Raw genomic sequence first — 4166 nt, forward strand, 5'->3', positions numbered from 1 at the left:
GTAACACAGACATACACTGACACCCAGTAACACAGACACACACTGACACCAAGTAACAAAGACACACACTGACACCCAGTAACAAAGACAAACACTTACACCCAGTAACACAGACACACACTTACACCAAGTAACAAAGACACACACTGACACCCAGTAACAAAGACATACACTGACACCATGTAACAAAGACATGCACTGACACAAAGTAAAAAAGTCACACACTGACACCAAGTAAAAAAGACACACACTGACACCCAGTAACAAAGACAAACACTTACACCCAGTAACACAGACACACACTTACACCAAGTAACAAAGACACACACTGACACCCAGTAACAAAGACATACACTGACACCAAATAACAAAGACATACACTGACACCCAGTAACAAAGACACACACTTACACCAAGTGACTCAGACATACACTGACACGCAGTAACACAGACACACACTTACACCAAGTAACATAGAGACACACTTACACCAAGTAACAAAGACACACACTGACATCCAGTAACAAAGACATACACTGACACCAAGTGACAAAGACATACACTGACACCCAGTAACACAGGCACACACTGACACCAAGTAAGAAAGACATACACTGACACCAAGTAACAAAGACATACACATACACGCAGTAACAAAGACACACACTGACACCCAGTAACACAGACACACACTTACACCAAGTAACAAAGACATACACTGACACCCAGTAACACAGACACACAATGACACCAAGTAACACAGAAACACAATGACACCCAGTAACACAGACACACACTTACACCAAGGAACACAGACATACACTGACACCCAGTAACACAGACACCTACTTACACCCAGTAACAAAGACATACACTGACACTCAGTAATAAAGACATACTCTGACACCCAGTAACACAGACACACACTTACAACAAGTAACAAAGACACACACTGACACCCAGTCACAAAGACATACACTTACACCCAGCAACACAGACATACACTGACACCCAGTAACACAGACATACACTGACACGAAGTAACAAAGACATACACTGACACCCAGTAACACAGACACACACTGACACCAAGTAACAAAGACATACACTGACACCCAGTAACAAAGACATACACTGACACCCAGAAACACAGACACACAATTACATCAAGTAACAAAGACACACACTGACACCCAGTAACAAAGACAAACACTTACACTAAGTAACAAAGACATACACTGACACCCAGTAACATAGACACACACTGACACCCAGTAACAAAGTCATACACTGACACCCAGTAACACAGATACACACTTACACCAAGTAACAAAGTCATACACTGACACCCAGTAACAAAGACATACACTTACACCCAGTAACACAGACATACACTGACACCCAGTAACACAGAAACACACTTACATCAAGTAACAAAGACATACACTGACACGCAGTAACACAGACACTCACTTACAACAAGTAACAAAGACATACACTGACACCCAGTAACATAGAAACACACTGACACCAAGTAACAAAGACAAGCACTGACACCCAGTAACAAAGACAATCACTTACACCCAGTAACACAGACATACACTGACACCAAGTAACAAAGACATACACTGACACCAAGTAACAAAGACACACACTGACACCTGTAACACAGACACACACTGACACCAAGTAACAAAGCAAAACACTGACACCCAGTAAGAAAGACATACACTGACACCCAGTAACACAGACACACACTGACACCAAGTAACAAAGAAACACACTGACACCCAGTAACAAAGACAGGCACTGACACCATGTAACAAAGACATACACTGAGACCAAGTAACAAAGTCATACACTGACACCAAGTAAAAAAGACACACACTGACACCAATTAACAAAGACACACTCAGACACCAAGTAACAAAGACATACACTGACACCCAGTAACAAATACATACACTGACACCCAGTAACACAGACACACACTTACACCAAGTAACAAAGACACACACTGACACCCAGTAACACAGACACACACTTACACCAAGTAACAAATACATACACTGACATCCAGTAACACAGAAACACACTGACACCCAGTAACACAGACACACACTTACACCAATTAACACAGACATACACTGACACCCAGTAACACAGACACCTACTTACACAATGTAACAAAGACATACACTGACACTCAGTAACAAAGACACACACTGACACCCAGTAACAGTGACACACACTTACACCAAGTAACAAAGACAGACACTGACACCCAGTAACGCAGACACACACTGATACCAAGTAACAAAGACACGCACTGACACACAGTAACAAAGACATACATTTACACCCAGTAACACAGACATACAGTGACACCCAGTAACACAGACATACACTTACACAAAGTAACAAAGACATACACTGACACACACTTACACCAAGTAACAAAGACACACACTGACACCCAGTCACAAAGACATACACTTACACCCAGCAGCACAGACATACAATGACACCCAGTAACACAGACATACACTTACAAAAAGTAACAAAGACATACACTGACTCCCAGGAACACAGACACAAACGTACACCAACAAACAAAGACATACACTGACACCCAGTAACACAGACACACACTTGCACCAAGAAACTAAGACACACACACACCCAGTAACAAAGACAGACACTGACACCAAGTAACCAAGACACAGACTGACACCAAGTAACAAAGACATTCACTGACACCCAGTAACACAGACGCACACTGACACCAAGTAACAAAGACATACACAGACAACCAGTAACAAAGACATGCACTGACACCCAGTGACACAGACACACACGTACACCAAGTAACACAGACACACACTGACACCCAGTAACAAAGACATACACTGACACCAAGTAACAAAGACATACACTGACACCCAGTAACACAGATACACACTGACACCAAGTAACAAAGACATACAGTGACACCCAATAACAAAGAATCAAACTGACACCCAGTAACACAGACATGCACTTACACCAAGTAACAAAGACATACACAGACTCCCACTAACACAGACATACACTTACACCAAGTAACAAAGACAGACACTGACTCCCAGTAACACAGACACACACTTACACCAAGTAACAAAGACATACACTGACACTCAGTAATAAAGACATACTCTGACACCCAGTAACACAGACACACACTTACAACAAGTAACAAAGACACACACTGACACCCAGTAACAGAGACACACAGGAACACCAATTAACAAAGACAGATACTGACACCCAGTAACACAGACACACACTGATACCAAGTAACAAAGACACGCACTGACACCCAGTAACAAAGACATACACTTACACCCAGTAACACAGACATGCACTGACACCCAGTAACACAGACATACACTTACACCAAGTAACAAAGACATACACTGACACCCAGTAACACTGACACACACTTACACCAAGTAACAAAGACACACACTGACACCCAGTCACAAAGACATACACTTAATCCCAGCAACACAGACATACACAGACACCCAGTATCACAGACATACTCTTACACCAAGTAACAAAGACATACACTGACTCCCAGTAACACAGACACACACTTACACTAAGTAACAAAGACATACACTGTCACCCAGCAACAAAGACATAAACTTACATCAAGTAACAAAGACATACATTGACACCTAGTAACACTGACACACACTGACACCAAGTAACACAGTCACACACTGACACCGAGTAGCAAAGACATGTACTGACACCAAGTAACAAAGACATACACTGACAACCAGTAACAAAGACATACACTTACACCCAGTAACACAGACGCACACTTCCACCAAGTAACACAGACATACACTTACACCAAGTCCCAAAGACAGACACTGACGCCCAGTAACACAGACAAACACTTACACCAAGTAACAAAGACACACACAGGCACGCAGTAACAAAGACATACACTTACACCAAGTAACAAAGACATACACTGCCACCCAGTAACACAGACACACACTGACACCCAGTAACAAAGACACACACTGACACCCAGTAACAAAGACATACACTGACACCAAGTAACAAAGAAATACACTGACACCCAGTAACACGGATACACACTGACACCA

Source organism: Heterodontus francisci, unplaced genomic scaffold (genome assembly GCF_036365525.1).
Source record: "Heterodontus francisci isolate sHetFra1 unplaced genomic scaffold, sHetFra1.hap1 HAP1_SCAFFOLD_83, whole genome shotgun sequence".
Taxonomy (NCBI): Eukaryota; Metazoa; Chordata; class Chondrichthyes; order Heterodontiformes; family Heterodontidae; genus Heterodontus; species Heterodontus francisci.